The sequence below is a fragment of the Delphinus delphis genome, chromosome 20 (assembly GCF_949987515.2).
Source record: "Delphinus delphis chromosome 20, mDelDel1.2, whole genome shotgun sequence".
In the NCBI taxonomy this organism is placed as follows: Eukaryota; Metazoa; Chordata; class Mammalia; order Artiodactyla; family Delphinidae; genus Delphinus; species Delphinus delphis.
The window spans coordinates 17,178,191-17,195,527 of NC_082702.1; the positions used below are offsets into that span (position 1 = coordinate 17,178,191).

The window sequence follows — 17,337 nt, forward strand, 5'->3', positions numbered from 1 at the left end:
ACCTCCCAAAGGCTCCATCTCCAAATACCATCACATTAGAGGTTAGAGCTTCAACATGTAAATTTTGGGGGACACTGAAAGTCCATAGCCATTGGTTTTGTGCCTTTGGGCAAATCTCTTCATCCCTTACCAGTGTAATGGGCATGTTGTGATTCCAAAGGGGTAGAAAGTAAGAGCCCCTGCCCTGCTGTCTTGTTCTTTCCCCTTTGTCTTTTCAGAGGCCCTTTGGCAGCTTCACAGCCAGGGCTCAGGAGGGGCCAGTCTCCCTTACTGAGAAAAATGACCCCAAGCACGCTACATGCAGTTTCTCCAAGTGAGTTTGGAGGAGGCGGGTAACAGATGTCTCAGGTGGTGTTGAGCATGTGTCTAGGCACCTGGCAACCTAAGGAAGGTGGCTGCTGTTCCCATCTGAAGGTCAAATCATTAAGCAACCTTTATATCTTTCACAGGTTTCCCAATTAGCTTGTTTTTAAACCTCCAAAGTTTGAACCTTGTAAGTTTATCTGCTGAAAACGAAGATGCTCTAGAGGCTGTTGCCCCATTTTCCCTTGGATGGACTCAGTCTCCCTGCCCCAGCCCCACTCCCTCTGGTCCTCAGGAGAACCCAGCTACTAGATCTTTCTTTTGGGGACCCAGCCCCCTAGTTTCTGGTAGGACCTCACCCTGTGTGCTCTAGGGTTCCAAGTGGAGACTCAGACACCCAGCCCAGCGCTGCCTCAGGTGCTGGGCCTGCACCACGAGTCCGAGTGGGGGAGTCTAAGCCTCAGTGCTCCTGACAGGCTGAGGACTCCTGCTGTTTGACGTGTGGCAGCTTCTGACCAACCTGGACCTAGACTTTTCCCTTGACTAAACTCTAATCCTAGCTTCTGATTGGTGACACCCCTGTCCCCATTGCCTGGTGCCCCTGAACCACTGCCGACTCTTCATGGCTTTGCTGGCTACACCTCTGGGCACACACCCTTCTCCCTAGGACGTGAGCAACTGTCTTGGGTCTTCCTGAGACCTGCTTCCTCCCTCCCCGCCCTGTAGGGGTTCCTCTGTGACCACACCTGCCAGGTGGCTTGTGAGGAGGCCAGTGACGCCTCCAGGGAGGGCAGCTAGGGTGGGGCAGTTCAGCAAAGCTGGGGGGTGTGGATTGCTCTGTTGTGGCCTAGAAGCAAGGTTTTGTAGAATTGCCCCGTAATGCACGCTCTCCCAGTCCCTGAAGCTTCGCAGTGAGAAGATGGATTCCCACACAGCTTAGTAACGAAAACCAGCATTTCCCCTTTTGACTGCTCAGCTTTGACAAAGTGGCACCAAAACAGCTGGATTAAGCTGGCCCATGTCAGGAGGTATTCTGGGGCAAAACCGGAACTTCACGTGTACTCTCTTATTTAGCTCTCACAACCACCTTTCAGTGCTGTCTGAAAACCGAGACTCAGAGAGGTTAGGTACCTTGGCCACGGTCACACAGCACATCCATGACAGGGTACTATTTTAAACCAGACCTGCTGAGGCCAAGGTTCACAGGGCACTAGGCTGGTGTGTACCTCTTCTGTTGCTCCACACAGGGCAGGCTCAGGATAGGGGTGGGGAACTGACATTTGCAAAGATATCTAGTCTCTTCTTCTTTGAAAAAGTATATCACTCTGCAACTCTTCAAATATGACTGCATTGCACAACTTGGTAGACCTCGACAAATGCAGAAGGGCCACAGCGGGAGTGCCCTGGCAGGTTAACAAACCAGTGAAGTCAGTAGGTGACGTTCTCACCCTGCATAGGTACCTGGAGCTGCCCTGAGCCCCACCCCAGATGGTGAGACTGTGCTTTGATGCCCACCAGGGCCGTGCCCGAACACGGCTCTGGGTAGTTGGCAAGTAAACCTTTGCCTTCACTAAAGTGACCTTGTATCCCAAGGGATACATTTGCTCTAAATAGCACCTTCTGAGACCTAGTGCCCCTTCCTGAAGGGATGACAGCCAGTTTCAGAGAATCCAGAGGAGGGCCTCCCGGTTAGGCCCCTCCTGGGACAGAGCAGAAATCTCCACTCAGCAGCTGGTAGAACCAACTCACCCCTCCTTCCCTCGACTGCCCAAATGCCCTTTTTTGCAGAAAGGGCCCCACATCCCAAGCCCTCTGACCGCCGGCAGCCACATGTAACCAGCCACCACTCACAGCTTCCCGGTCGCCCCCATGTCAGGCGCTGGGCCAGGCTCTCAAACAGCGGCCGGCCTGATGAGGTGGTGGCCGGGGGTGGCGGCTGTGGCTGATTGAAGTCCCCATTTCCCTTGTACAAAGGCGGCATAATTAATCAGGCAGTAATGAATTCAGGTACCACCAGCTTGTCACCTTGAGAGATAGGCTCTCTGAGAGGGCTGGAATTCACAGGAGACAATCAGGTCACCATTAGGGTTTTTCAGTATTAAATATTAAGTGGAAGATGTATTAGAAGTTGACCAAACTTTGGTCTGTTGACCTTCAGGAACCCCTGCCCCACTTTCTTTCTCTCTCTCTCCCTTTGGCTCATGGGGCAGGGACACCCAGGGTGGGTGGACCTCTGGCTGAATCTGGTCCTCCACCTGAGGCTTTCTGAGCTCAGGGATGACTCTCCCCTTGTGTACCTGTTACTCAGCATCCTCTAAAGTGGGGCCATGGGGAGGGGGAAGGCGGGCGTTCCCCTCAATGAGAATTCGGGCTGTCCAGCGCTCTGCCTGCAGCAGCTCAGGCGATGGACCAGGGTGCGTGCGCTGTGGAGTGGGTGTGGGTGTTGGGGGGTGCTGGATGCTGTGGCTGGGCCCTGGTTTTACTGACCTGCAGTCTTCAGCTTCCAGGAGCAGCCAGCCCAGGAGTGCAGCAGGGCCATCAGCAAAGCAGGGATGCCTATCCAAGTTCAAATCCCAGTCTTCCCGGGGCCACACTGGGAGGTTTGGAGCAAGCTGTGGAACTGGGAGGTGGCATCTGTCAATGTAGTGGGATTAAACAAAGTGATGGTCACGGGCCACCTTGCCTATGGCTTGCACACAGTAGGCCCTCGGCTGTGGAAGGCTCCTGCGGGTGGGGCCCATAGAGCCCCAAGCTCTGGGCTGAGGCCAGGCCTGGGACTAGCCCACTGGAGGCTGACAGCTCCAGATGGAAGCCCCAGCTGGCTGTGGGGCCCGAGGTGCTGTGTGTGACAGGGTCCCCTGACTTTAAAAGGGGCTCCTGGTCAGTGCTAGCACATGTCACTGCCAGCCTCAGGATCAGTGATCCCCAAATGCCATGGGAATACTGAGAAAGCTTCCAAGAAGAGGTGCTATGTGATCTCTTTTAAAGGAATATGTCAGAGCCACAGTGTGGCCCAAAGGTGCTGTGTCCCCATACAGAGTGGATGGGTGGCTTGAGATCCCATGTGTCCCAAGCACCTGCTGTGTGCTCAAGCAGGAAAGCAAGTGATAGGGTAAAAAGATAAACTTATTTTTTTTAAGTGGGCAAAGAATATGAATAGGCAATTCACAGAAGAGGCCTGGAAAATGGCTTGGAAATTGATTACCAAAAAAAAAAAAAAAGATGCTCAATCCTGCCAGATCTTAAGGAAAATGCAAGTTAAATGAGGTAGCGTTTTTATGTATAATGGAATATTAGTCAGAAAAAAAAATGAAATAATGCCATTTGCAGCAACATGGATGGAATTATACTAAATGAAGTCAGACAGAGAAAGACAGATAACATATGATATCACTTATATGTGGAATCTAAAAAAATGATACAAATGAACTTATTTACAAAACAGAAACAGACTACAAACTTCAAATACAAACTTAGGATTACCAAAGGAGAAAGGTGGGGAGAGGAATTTGGGATTAACATACACACACTACTATATATAAAATAGATAATCAACAGGGACCTACTGTATAGCACAGGGAACATTACTCAATATTCTGTAATAACCTATATGGGAAAAGAATCTGAAAAAGAATGGAGATATATATATAACTGAATCACTTTGCTGTATACCTAAAACTAATGCAGCATTGTAAATCAACTATAATATAAAATAAAAGTTAAATTTTAAAAATGAGGTAGCATTTGTCACTCATCAAATGGGCAAAAATTTACCAGTCTGATAATAGGAGGTACTAGTGAGTATGTCAGGATACTGCTCTCAGATGCTACCTATTGCTGCAACTTCTTTGGAGGACCTAGCGGTTTCCTTTACAACTAGAAATGTACACACCCTGAAACCCAGCAATTTCCCTTCTGCTTTACCTACTCTCAAGAAACATGTTATGTGCACAGGGAGAGAATCATCACACCAGGCTTTGTAACAGCAGAAACCTAAATGCCCATCAATATTGAAATGTCTAAATAGATTAAGGCATCTTCACAGCGTAGAGTTTTATATAGCAATTTAAAAAAATTGAGTTGGGCCTATATGTATGCAAATAGATCTCTAAGATGTATTATTGAGTGAAAAAATTCTGCAGAACAAATACATGTGTGGTTTATGTTAAAAAAAAAAACCCTCAACAATAACAACTAATACTGCTTGGTTTTAATGGAGTCCCATGTATGTTGCAAAAGCATAGAATAAAAGAAAGAATATATACAGACTCAGTGGCTACCTTTTAGAGGCTGAGGGTAGCCGTGGATGATAGGAGTTCAGCGGGGGTGGGGCGGCTTCAGCTTTCTCTGCAATGCTATAGGTTTGGGGGAGGCAAAAGAGTTAATGAACCTCATGTAGAATAGAGGTTAATTTTTAATTTTTTTAAAATATATTTATTTATTTATTTTTGGCGGCATGCAGGCTTTCTTTAGTTGCGGCGAGTGGGGGCTATTCTTCGTTGTGGTGCGCAGGCATCTCACTGCGGCGGCTTCTCTTGTTGTGGAGCACGGGCTCTGGGCGCGCAGGCTTCAGTAGTTGTGGCTTGCGGGCTCTAGAGCGCAGGCTCAGTAGTTGTGGCGCACGGGCTTAGTTGCTCCGCGGCATGTGGGATCTTCCCGGACCAGGGCTCGAACCCCTGTCCCCTGCATTGGCAGGCAGGCGGATTCTTAACCACTGTGCCACCAGGGAAGTCCCTAGAGGTTAATTTTTAAAAGAGTTTGGCTAGGGGAAACAGATAGTGCATCTAGGGGGGTGGTTGGCAGAATACGTGAAAAGCTGAGAGAATGGCTAAGAAGGAATGGGAGAGCGTGTATATGAGCAAAAGCCCTCTGGGGCTTGCAGAGGGGTGGAAAGAGAAGAGGAGAGTGAGAAAGTCAAGGAGCCTGGACACACAGAAGGGGCCACTGGGGAGGGAAGGAGAAGAGCTGGGCTGCTCATTGCTTTGTCCTTGGCCGGGCTGGGAGCATGACCCACAGAGATGTGTTTCCGGATGCTTAAGTTTCCAGCTGTGACAACTAAGGTTCTTCCTCACACCCCTCCTATCCTCCTTTTAAGCTGGAGATCTGTTTCTTCTGCTGCTCAGATAGGAAGTTTTGATTATTTTTGCATAAGGACCCAGAATTGAAAATCAGTGCTCCTGCTACTGACCCCCCCATCATCCAAAGGAAGTGGACTCTGGTCCTGGGCACACCTTTGCTGTCCAGGGCTGCCCAGCAGGACTGGAGACCTGCTTCTGCCCATGGCTGTGTGGATGGGGAACCTGCTTCTCCCGGGTCATGCTCAGGGGTCCTCAGGCTTACGAGGGGGTGGTGTGGGAGCCTCAGTTGCAGCCACCTGGCCAACCTTCAGCCCTGGGCTCAGCATCCCTGCACAGAGCTAGGCCAGAGAAATGCAAAAGGAAGAGTAAAACCAAACTCACCTCCAAGGCTCCACAGTACGTGGGCTTTGGAGTCCGATCTGACTTCATATGCCAGCTCAGCCCCACGGCCAGCGTGTATAACTTTGTGCAACCTCAGATTTGCCATCAGGGTTTCTGGGAACTAAGCAAAATAAAATGTGTCGAGCCCTCAGCTCCATAATGGCCCCCAGTATGTGATAGTGGTAGTTGAAAATAACGATGCTAACGATACATCTCCTCCTGTCTCTTCAAGACTTTTATCAGAACAGCGCACTATGTTTACGTACTATGAATGTGGGGACATACTTAGAATAGTTTATTCTAGTGTGATGAACAGGAAAACTGTGTTTCAACTCAGTAAGTCTTTCCCATCCTGGGTTTTGTAAAGTTGGAGTTTCACTGTTTCAAAAAGCTCTAGTGAGCCTGGATTCAGAAGGGTCAGCAAAGAAATTGCTTCCAGCTGTCCAAGGGAGGCTTGTTGGGAGAAATGTCAGCTCCTCTGCCATGTTGGCTGGTCCAGGTGGGACCCCATTCAGCTAGGGAGGCACCCATCATTCCCCACAGCAAGGCCAGGACCAGGGAGAGGTGAGTGAGGCAATTGCCTGGGGGCAAAATTTAAGGAGGTGCCAAAAAACTCAGTAGTCAAGATAAATAACATTTTACTGCAATATATGTTTAATAAGAATTAATGCAGGGACTTCCCTGGTGGCGCAGTGGTTGAGAATCCACCTGCCAATGCAGGGGACACGGGTTCGAGCCCTGGTCCAGGAGGATCCCACATGCCACAGAGCAACTAAGCCCGTGCGCCACAACTATTGAGCCTGCGCTCTTAGAGCCTGCAAGCCACAACTACTGAAGCCCGTGTGCCTAGAGCCCGTGCTTGGCAACAAGAGAAGCCACCCCAGTGAAAAGACCATGCACTGCAACAAAGAGTAGCCCCTGTTCGCTGCAACTAGAGAAAGCCTGCGCACAGTAATGAAGACCCAACGCAGCCAAAAATAAATAAATTTTTTAAAAAAAGAATTAATGCAAAAAAAAATTATGATGAACAAAATATCACCACTTTACACCCTGGCCTCCAGCCTCATCTTACTGACCCCTTCAGCAGCTGTCAGGGTCCTAACATCCTTCTTGCTGGGTGTCTTGGGCACGGCTAGGTCTGCCCTGGTCTAGGGGAAGGGAACTGGGAAATGGGTTCTGTGACTTGCCTTTCATCAGCATGGGGAGGAGCTAGGAAACCTTTCTGGACAACTATCTTTGAGTGTGTGTATGATTTTTTTTTAATTTTTATTTTTTGGTGACCTTCACTGAGGAAATGAGAGACTTAAAACAAAACATAGAAACAAGTGATAGGAACATGAGAGTTTATAGTAGAAAAAGCAGATTTGAAAACTTTAGAAAGTCTTCTACTGTCTGTTGTCTATTTTTCAGAAAATAGTCAGGGGTTTGCAAAACCAAGAACAATTTTTCAGTTTTAAGTGCTTTCGCTTTCCCCCAACAATGCTACTTCAGTAAATACAGGCTCAAGGGTACATCTTGTCTGCCCTTCTAGGATCTGAGCATTCTGTGCACCTGGCTTGAAAGCTCAGCTGATTAGCTCTCAGACACCACCCATCTCAATCCTAGGCACATCCCCCCATCCCTGGCTGATGGGGCTGGATGCCCAGCGAGAGAGGATGTTTTCACCCAGGAAGAGACAGGAAACAGCTACAGTGTAGAAGATGTTGGTTTGATGAGACAATCCATTAGTTGGTTGACCCCTTCCCAAAAGAAAGGGGATTGGGGGAAAAAAAACCCCAAAAACCTTCTTCTGCAAGTTGGAAGTCATGTGACAAATGATTTTTGTTGCAATACAATATTTAAGTCAAACTAAATGAATAATAATATAATCATAGGCATTCTGCCATTCTTCTATATATTTTTTTAAAAAACTAATTTGAGAATATTTAGAAGTAAGGTAAGCTGTTTGTGGCAATTATTTGTGGTGCGTATCTAAACACGCTGCTGGGCTTCCCTGGTGGCACAGTGGTAAGGAATCCGCCTGCCAATGCAGGGGACACAGGTTCGAGCCCTGGTCCAGGAAGATCCCACATGCCACGGAGCAACTAAAGCCCGTGCGCCACAACTACTGAGCCTGCTCTCTAGAGCCCATGAGCCACAACTCCTGAAGCCCGCCCTCCTAGAGCCCGTGCTCCACAACAAGAGAAGCCACTGTAATGAGAAGCCCGTGCACCGCAAAGAAGAATAGCCCCTGCTCGCTGCAACTAGAGAAAGCCCGCACACAGCAACGAAGACCCAATGCAGCCAAAAATAATAAGATAATTTATTTAAAAAAATAGAAAATAAACTCGCTGCTGAGGGGGCTGCAGTTCTATCAAGGTGGATGTCGGGAGACCAGGTCAGGGGAGCTGGAGGAAATCTAGGGGCAGAAGGACCTCACTTCCGAAAGAAATGGCAGTGGAGGCAGGCAGGCAGATTTTAAGTGTTCAGGCAAACACTGCTTTTGAAAAAACCGGATTCTATAATTTGTTATATTAATGATCTTCTTTAAATTATTACTAAAAATGCCATCCAGGGGAGCAGGAAGGTAGACTCTGTTTTGTCCTTCCCTTTATCTGTGAACTTCATTTAAAAAATCACTTTATTTTCAGCACCTTGGTTTTGTTGTTTTTGCCAGAAAGTAACTTTTCTGTTCAACAGTATATTAATGCAGAATAGAAATAAAGATGCTTTTAAAAATTCTTTCAAGCACAAAAGGAGATGGTTTTCAACAGATAATTTTACATATTTACATATTTTACCTTAAGCATTTTGTAGTCTCTGCCTACTGGTGAACGGATCAGATTTTTACACTCTTTCAAAATGAACCAGTTTGGCTTCTAAGCCACTGCAAAGGACGGAAATGAATTCGAACTTTTTTTTTTCCGCTTCATTTTCGCATCTTCGCATTTCCTTATTTCACATGGTTTAAAATAAAATGCCTCCAGCTTTATTTTTCCTTTCTCAAGAGCAAAGTGAATGTGACTTTTCGGAGGGGTCACAGGATGCCCTGGGGGCCCTTGGGTGTTGCTGGGCCGCTGCCTGCTTTCAGCTTGACTGAAGGGCTTGTCAGAGTTTTCATCTCCTAAGAAACAAGCCGCCGGCGCTGGCCAGAAGCAGGGGAAGGCAGCCGTCTGAGTCCCACGCTGGTTCTTTCCCACTGACATCAAATCCTGAGGTTTTGAAATTAATCCCACACAAAGACAGCCCTTCATTGTGGTGCCTGTTTGAAATTAGACTAGCAATAATGACCTTTCTAAGATGTCTCGTTGTTAAGATAGCCCCCTGTTGAGTCTGAAAGGCTGCTGAGGGCCTCTCCCCCGCTCCCCCGACCAGAGTGGGTGAGATGCCCCAGCAGTCAGGTCAAGGTGACCGCCTGGCTTGGCCGGAGGTGCTGCCCGGTGGCAGGAAGTGGCCGCTAGCCCAGATGGCCGGGCTGCCTCGGGCCCCTATGACCTGGAGCCACCGTTGCTTCCCAGGTCTGAGCCGCTGACCGTCCCCGGCTGAGAACTGCTCTCACCTCCAGGTAAAACAGATTCCTTGACTTCTAACCTGTATTTTTTGTTAAAGGGAACTGGAGCCATAAAGGGACTTGACCTGAACATTAGCAAAGAAAGCAGTCATCCCTCCAAGGAGGAGGAGCCCCCAAGGGGCACAAAATGGGGACCGGTGGTCCTCCGCAGAACCCCCGCTGAACCCCACTTATCTTGCTTCTTTTACACAGTGAGTTTTCTTCCCCGTAGCACGTGGCTTCCACAGCAGACTGCCTTGCTGGGGACGTGGATGGAGTCGGGTGCAGCCAGGTGGGCCAACCTGGGTTCAGGCATCTGACTGTGCCCCCTGAATCCGGAGCAGCACAGCCGCCTCTCCGCTGGGCCCTGGCCACTCATCCACTGTCTCTGCAGTACCCACGGGCTCTTCACACGGAGGCGACTAAGAAAACATTTCTCAGGGAGAACAGACTTGAATGGTAACATCCCTGCATGTTAACAGAAACGGAGGAGTATTTAGAGCTTATGTGGTTTGAATGTGACCTTCTTACCAGACTAGCTCAGAATAACAATTTAGTTATTTTCGAAAATGGCTGTACTTCTAAATAATTAGATATTGTAATCATTTCCATCAGTGACTCCATTCGGAGCCCTGTTTCAGTTAACATGGTCATTGTGCTACCGTGGCCTGCATGTAGCGCTCGGTCTTTGGAAATAGGAAGTGTATGTTAAGCGTTCTGTTATTTCTGCTGCCCACCACAAGCTCTGCTATATTTTTCCCAGTGTTCCTATTTGGAGAAGGATTCTGTGCTGTTGAATTTTGATATTCCTAGTGTCCTCTGCAAAGGTTGTCTGTCATTTGAGTTGCTTCTTTTAACCCTTGGCAGTGGTTTTGAAGAGAAGAGGCACGTGAAGACGGTCTGAGTACTTTGTAAACAACCAAAGCTGATTTATCAAAAAGAGCACTTTTTTCTAGTGTAACGGTCTCTGTCAAACTTCCTTCTCTTTTCCGAGTGCTGGAGAATGTGCTGGGTCTGGCCTTTGCATTAGGAAAGTTAGAATGACGCCTCCTTCTCTGTTTTCATATATTTCACCTCTCTGAGGCAGACGGAGCAGAAGCTCACAAGGAAAAGCGATGCCCTTTCCTGCGGTGACATTAACCAGAATCACGTGGAAAACAATCCAAGCCTTGTAGGAAAAGGGAGCCATTAAAATGTGCCCTGAGCGATTGGCTGCACCCAATCTTGCAGCCTGGCTCACTCGCGGCAGCAGTCAGGAGGCTGCTCCCCTGGACGGAGAGAGCCTTGTTGTAGCGCCACAATTAAAATCAGCTCCTCTGCCAAAAATAAAAGGGAGGAGGGAGGGAGGAGAACATCAAAGACAGACTGAAATGTGTAGTTAGTAGTAAGAGTGGTCTCCTCTTGAACCAAAGCCTGCAGCGATTCACGGCCCCCTTGTTAATGAGAAATTTTGACCTCTGGTTTGTAAGTTAAACTTGTAATCCCAGCTAATGAAGTAAATCACTTCCAACTTGAGTCTGTTGTTCCCGTCTGCTCTGCACACTGCGTCTGAGAGTGAGGATCCAGGTCCACACACACAGATTGAAGGGAAATATAATTATTCAGTGACCGCAGAGTTTCTTGCGTGTTGAGGATGTGCTCGCAGTAACCCTGCAGGCGTGGATTGTGGACCTGTCTGTTATTTCATTGTAACCTGTGTGTTGATAAGAGAGAGAGCCTGTTAGACTCTGGGTCGAACAGCAGGATTGAATGACACTTCAGGGAGGTAAGTTGGGGACCCTACACACTACATTTCTTCAGCAAATGGAAATCTTAGTTCCAGGCCAACGACCGAGCAGACAGTCTAGTACTTTGCATAGGGTAGAAGTCGATGCATATTTCCTGAAGAAATGCTGCTGAATGAAGGAAAGACTATTCGGGTGATGTGGAGCTCAGAGGGAGAGAAGAAAGCACCGCTCAGGAATGTGAGTCCAAGAAAGGCAGGGCTGAGGAGTCTGCGAGCTGCCTGACTTCCGGCTGCGCTGAGCCTTGGTGGGGAGGAGAGGAGCCGTTGTGTGAAACTGGGTACAGCTGGGATGCTAAGGGGCTTGCTTCTTCGAGTGACAGATTATAGCTGAGAGAAACGGGCTAAAAAATTACCCTATTTTAATTACGTGAGGGCAGAAGTAGGTATTAGGCTGTTGCTTCGTCTAAAAGGGATTTCATTCAGAGAGCTGTTGACATTCTGTTGGAGGTCCATGACACATCACGTTCTATTCCTCCCGGCTAGTCTAAATTCTCTAAAATTTTCCGGATTATTGTGTAAATTATCTTAGCTTCTGACCGGGAAACAATACTATTAATTTTTGGCCAGGAGACAACTCAGCCGCACAGTCTGGTGCCAGGGCATAGTGACCTGTCAGAGGTGAACCTTCTGGTCTTTGGGGAATGTTATCCCTCCCCCCAAGGGGAGGATGCCTTTTCTGGAGTTCAGGCCACCACCCTCCAATCTAGGCCGACTTTCCCAGTGGTGGGGAGGTGGCTGCCCTCGGAACCGGCTGGGATCACGAGCAATCAGTGGGACCTCCCATGGGGCAGGGGTGGCACTGCCCACCCTCTCTGTAGGCGGGATCTCTGTGACAAAAATCCCACAATAGAAAATGGCTCTTGTTCAGAAAAATCAGAGAAGCCGGAATTTTCCTTCTCCTATTGGACATCCTTGTCCCTCTCCAATCCCTTGGCAGGTATCAGCCTAAAACGTTTCTGAAGACTTAAAGCTTTCTAGGCCTAAGGAGGGAGTTTGGGAGGGAGGATGTTTTTAAACCACTGACTCCTGTTATTTCTGTTGAAGGGCACTTAGACCTAGTCTCCTTGTGTCTCTCTGGTTTTACATTAGACAAAGCGAAGCATTTGGGCATTTGTCCTGTTTGTATGACCGTGGAGAGAGCTCTGGGGTGAGTCCCCAGGCAGGAAAAGTCACTGACCGGTGTCTGAAATCTGAGGACGTCTGGGGCCTGAGGCTGGGCATTCGGATCTACTACAAACAACAGTGCGTTATACGTCAAGTGATTTGAATAATCTCATTTTTCCTCTAAATTTGAGCATGTATAAAATATTGATTTCATCAACAAGTGGAGAAAATGCCACAGCGAATCTGTTCTCCGATGGTGCACCTGGTATGTGGAGAAGCCTGTCGAGAGGGGCCGTGAACATAATCATGCTTTATTAGCTGCATGGGCTTTTCCCTTTGTTTCTTTTCATTTAATTCAAAGTGAAACAACTCAGCATGCAAAACTGAAATTAGCTGGGAAGAAAAAAGGTGTAAGTGAATAAACAGGCAGATCCATTAGAGTCGATGGGTTATCGGATCCCTTGCCACTCCTCAGACAGCGGCCTATTAAAAGCGGTAATGTTTGCTGCCGGCGGTGCCCCTGGCAAAGAAAGAAGGCCAAGGCAGGCCTATTTCACATGCATCAGACACAAGAATTAAATAGACCAATGTTCCCTAAAAGACTGAAGTACATCTCTTTCTGACGTTCATCTCAGGCAAAAATTCATTGATCTCAGTATGTCCCTTGGCAATTATAAAATATTAAATCCAAGTCACACTTTTCTAGTTGGCTTAATTTTTTCTCTTTTCACAGCTTTCTATTTGATCAATTTTAACAAGTTAGGAATAGCATCTAATAATAAAAAGTGCAGAGTTTAAAAGTTTGTTCTTTTGACATTCTTTTTTATTTTGTTTTGGGTTTGCATTAACTTTGTGTTATATAAAATGACTTGAATGCCATTTTAACAAACAGAAAGAACATGAGTGAACCAGAAGGTTCTTTACTGAGAATGATATTCATTAGTAGGCATCCAACGATAAGGACAGCCTGATTTAAAGATTTTTTTTTTTTTTTTTTTAGCACATGCCCAAATAGCCTTCTTATTGTTTTGTAGTCATTAATGCTCCTCTATTCCAAAATTAGCATGTGGTTTCAGCTGGGAGTATCTGGTGGGGCTAGAGGTTTGACTGCGTTCCACTGAGATTTACAAAAGATGCAAATTCCTTTCCCCATTTTTATGCATATGTAATGTTTTAGTGTTTGATGTTTGTTAATTCAGAATATACCATAAATGCTAACACAGACACACATGATAAAAATGCAGAATTTTGGCAGCCCGTTTTCATTAGACCATCAGTATGGGAATTATTGGGGGGGAAATGTTGCATAATAGTAACTTTACTCTCCAATTCTCCTTGCCATAAACTATGAGCACATCCCCCCCAAATTTATAATTTATAATATATAGAATCATTTTATGTGAAATAATAAATTCTTCTGAAATAAAATCTATTATGGTCTTCTCCCTACATTTAAGTTTTCACATGGGAAAGTTATTCACCTGTTGTCTACCAATTCCTTTATTTAAAGCTTTGTTTATATTATGTCATTGAATTCTTACCACAAATCCATGAGGTCATGGTATTGTCTCCACTTTTCTGATAAGAGGTGCAAGGGGCCCACGATCATCCAGCACCTTCCCTCTCTGGCCAGCCAGGCCAGTCCCTCTGGGGTTTTGACAGCAGGATCAGAAAGAAAGAGAGGAGGAGAGAAGGTCAGGGTGGAGAGGGAGAGGCCTGGGGGATAGTGCTGAGGAGTGTTGAAAAGGATGGGGCCACTGCAGTACGTCAGGGAGAAAGCAGGAGAGAAGAGACAGGTTCAGAAGCAGTGCTGTGATCTGTGTATCTCCCTTAGACTGTTGGAGGAATGTCAGGATTGAACTTGGCTTATTTTGAAATTTATTATGTTTACGTTGACAGATTGTGTTTCTTTGTCTGAGACACTACCCTGAGACTGGACCACATAGGTGATGGCTTTATAATTACTAAGGTTGTTTTGAATGGCCAATTACAATGTTTCAAAGAGAATTCAAAATAGAGCTGGAGCATGGGGACGAGAAGGCTCTAAGCCTGGTGGCTTCTGGGCTCCTAATAGGCTTTGCTCTGGTCTCTAAAGGGGAATCAGATGCAGAATGTTCTGCACAGTCTCTTTGTGGCTGCCATTGTCATTCTCCTCCTATGCCTGTTTTCCCTTGCTGCCCATGCGTCCTCACCTCTCTCACCATGCAATGATGATGCATTGCATTTTCCTCTCTGAGATGGCAAGAAAAGACCTCTCAAGGAGATGATTAGTGCCATAGGGGTCCAAACTGCCGTGAGCCATCTCTTGTCGTGGTCCAGACAACGCAGGGCCTGCTGTGGGACCCTGAGCCCAGGGCCAGCAGTGTGTACAATCATGGTGGGCTCACCCACCTCTGCGTCTCCCACCGTGGTGTCCCCTTTCTGAGTCACTAGCCTCCATTAAGGTTTGCTCCCTCATCTGCATGCTGAGATCTCTTTTATCACTCCAGCACCCAGAACATGGCTTGACACAGAACAGGTGTCCAGGTAGGATCTGTTGAGCAGAAGGATGGATGGATGGGTGGATGCATGGACGGACAGACTGGAGAATGGTTGAGAGTATCTCATAAACTCATGTCAGGAGCTGAAATAGGCTACTCCTCCGAGGAGCATCGGCATTTTTTGAAAGACCTAATGTTGAAGAAAATAATCAATAAACAATCTATGATAGGAATAGAAAAGAGTTTTATGTGAGCCAAACTGAGGACTATAGTCTAGAAGACAGCCTCTCGGAGAACTCTGAGGAACTGCTCTGGAGAAGCACGGTTTTCAGCACAGTGTTATATCTTGGCAGAACAAGGAACATTAAACAAGTCTGGGATACATTCCTTCAGGGTTTCCATAAAAAACAGATCCGCACGTCCACAGCGAGTCATTATGGCCTGGCACCTGGGAAGGGAGTCTTATCAAAGGAGTATGCACTGGCACCCCAGTAAGGTAGGCATTTCATCTTTATTTTTAATATGGACATTCTTTACTTCTGGTCAGTGCACCCTTTTCTTAATAATTAAAGCAGACGTACAACGTGTGTTTGATAGGCCACAAACAGTCTGCTTTAGTTAGCATACAGTTCAAGTTAATTCATGTATAAGCCAGAATGACTTCCCCTTTTCTCAATATGTGAACATTTCTTCTATCACTAGGAAGGATGCTACACACACCAAGAAATGTTACCCCAAAGTGGGGTTACCCAAAGTTTGCTCCTCTGACCACCTGTTATGCGACTTACCTGAGCAGCCTTTTCATTGGGTCCTTGGGCCCCACTCAAGACCTACTTAATCAGAAATGTGTCTTTTTAATAGGTGCTCCAGAGGATTCTTTTGCACTCCAGTATTTGAGAAGTTCTGCTTTTCTAAAGGTAAGATTTTAGGAGTTAGGATGCTGATCTGCTGGAGGGGGAGCAGAAACTCTTCCCTGGTATCAGCAGCTAAAACCTCCTTTCTGCACCACCTACCTGATCCAAGGCAGCCCGAGGACCCAGCCCAGCCTCCTGGACACTAGGTGCCCTCCCTGCCACAAGGCCGAGGCTACATTCCCATAGCCCCCATCCCATCTCTCTCAGCAGCAGGCTTCTTCCTCACGCCCTGGGATCAGGATGGACCTTTTGCAGCTTTGCCCTGCCCCCATACTGCCCACATTAAGTTCCTTGAGTAGCAGGGACCTTGTGAGAGGCCCCAGGCCCTTTGGATCAGTGGTTCGCTACAAGCTTGTCCAATTCCCCCAAAGGAGGGAGCCTAGACATTTCCTTCTGGGATTCTGGGAGGAATTCCTGGATTATAGCAGCTGTCCGTGTGGGCTAACGAAGCTATTTCTTCTTAGGTGGAGCCTCAGTTATCTCATATGTAAACTGGGAGTAAGAAGAACAACCTCCTTGGTTGCTTCGGACACCACGGGAATGTGAGAAACCTTTGCAAGTCTTAAAATGCGCAAAGGCTCTGCGCATATGTGCCCATTTTAACCTTGAATCCTGAAGTGTATCTGGGGTGATTTCCTTCCTCCATTGGTGGATCTGGGGGAAGACTCTCCTCCCCTCCAGATCTGAACCTCTATGTGCCTTGCGAGAGAAAAGTGCCTCTTGAAGGTCTGTGTGCAGTAAAACTTTGCACAGGCTTTGAGGGTTGCAGCATGTCCCCACAATCCCCTTTTCCAGATTAAATGTTTGCATCTCTTGTTATATTAGGAATTAGACCTGCTTCGTGATCATTGCACCTGAGTACCTGTAAAATACAAAAATACATCAGTGGCTGGTGTCTACGAATTGGCTGTTTTTGGTGTGCATGCGTGCCTCCGTGTGTGTGTGTGTGTGTGTGTGTGTGTGTGTGTAATATATATTCAAGGCAGGCAAAACGGTTTACATATTCCCAACCCATGTTAACAAGATGTTCTTTCCTGAACATAACATGTTTCTGAAAATTCCTGAATCTTTCACTCTGAAACTCAACAATATTGTTATTAAAATGGTTCTGTTTAAAGAACACCTTGGTGAACTTTGTTTCCTTTTAACAACAGGCTCATTTTAGAGGTCAGGGTGTTGAGTTGCCAGAGCAGTGACCTAAAAATAACCTCTCCCTTCTACCTGAGTTTCTGATCCGTGATGTTAGCATTTGGAAACGCTCTTTCCCTTCTAGTTTCTGCAGCTAAAGGAGTTGCAGCCCCTTCAGCTATACTCATAAAAATTTGCTTCCAGACAACATGGTCTGTTTATTGTGTAATAATCGAAATGGCACTAAATTGCAGTGATTGCCGAACACTTAGGAACTGTATTAACCTCTTAAGTGCTAAGTGGTTTGCTGTCGTCTCCCCACTCAGATGTGCAGCCCCAATGTGTTTCTGTCCCTTTGCTTCCCTCAGTCAGTGTCATGGGGGAAGCAAGTGTCCTCAAGCCCAAGTCCTGCCTGGGAGCAGGCTGGACCCTGCTGGCACCGCACTAACCAGAAGAGAGTCCTGCCTGACCTGTGGCAGAGATGATAAACTGTCCCTACCGGGGATCCCGAGAGGCTGGATTGGCCAGTCTTGGCCCACCAAGTCCCACTTCTGGCTTCAGCTGTGTTGTGTGTTTTATGACAGTTGCTTTATAGCTCAGTTTGAGAATTGATTCTCCAAAGAGCAAAGAGAAT

The 17,337-nt window shown here is 47.0% G+C and overlaps 1 protein-coding gene across 1 annotated transcript in view; it reads left to right on the plus strand.

Moving 5' to 3' along the window:
- LOC132416522 (collagen alpha-1(I) chain-like) overlaps positions 1-16,678 on the plus strand; it is a 29,939-nt gene extending 13,261 nt beyond the window's left edge. The window contains exons 7-8 of the mRNA XM_069540162.1: positions 9,524-15,578; positions 16,040-16,678. The gene's annotated coding sequence lies outside the window, so the exon portion shown is untranslated. The remainder of the gene's footprint in view (positions 1-9,523; positions 15,579-16,039) is intronic.
- The last annotated feature ends 659 nt before the right edge of the window (positions 16,679-17,337 follow it).